Here is a 614-nt window from a genome sequence, read left to right as displayed (position 1 = left end):
GTTTCTTTTCCCCCTTCTTTTAATATAAATTCTAATGTTACAAAATCTGTTAGCTACTTATATGCCGTTTGCTTTATTTGAAAAAAGATTAATATTGTCTGGTGGCTGTTCCTACACAATGTGCAGTTCCATTACTTTCTGTATTAGATATGTCAAATGTCAACAATAGTTAAAATTATGGTAGAAGTATAGCTGACAGTATGGAAAGCCCACTGTTGGATAGATTTTCACTAATGCTCTGCCAACTGGATTGATATTCAGTGATAAAAGGTTGGAAGGTATCCAGCTGGGACATCGAAAGTTGATTTCTTCTGCTTAAACCTGCCATGTGGGCTAAGTGACAGGTTTTCTGGAAGGGAGCTCTGCACGACTGGTATATGAGTAGGAACATTTAGCCTGGTTTCAGGAGAAAGAATCATGAATGTGTGGTGTGGCTGTCCTACTCCGTTTGCCCTCGTTAATGCCAGTTAACTTCTTGATGTGCCAGCACAGCATGCAGGCGTGTTTTTGACCATTTTGTCCATGTGCTTGTGTGGTATTTGTGAAATGCTGACGGATATTTGGGAGATAACAGGAAGGAGATATGAGCTTCATGAACTCTTGGGGCTGCAAGC

This window comes from Apteryx mantelli, chromosome 3 (assembly GCF_036417845.1).
Source record: "Apteryx mantelli isolate bAptMan1 chromosome 3, bAptMan1.hap1, whole genome shotgun sequence".
NCBI classification, from domain to species: domain Eukaryota; kingdom Metazoa; phylum Chordata; class Aves; order Apterygiformes; family Apterygidae; genus Apteryx; species Apteryx mantelli.
The sequence above is the reverse complement of the archived record's forward strand: the minus strand, read 5'-3'. Positions refer to the sequence as shown.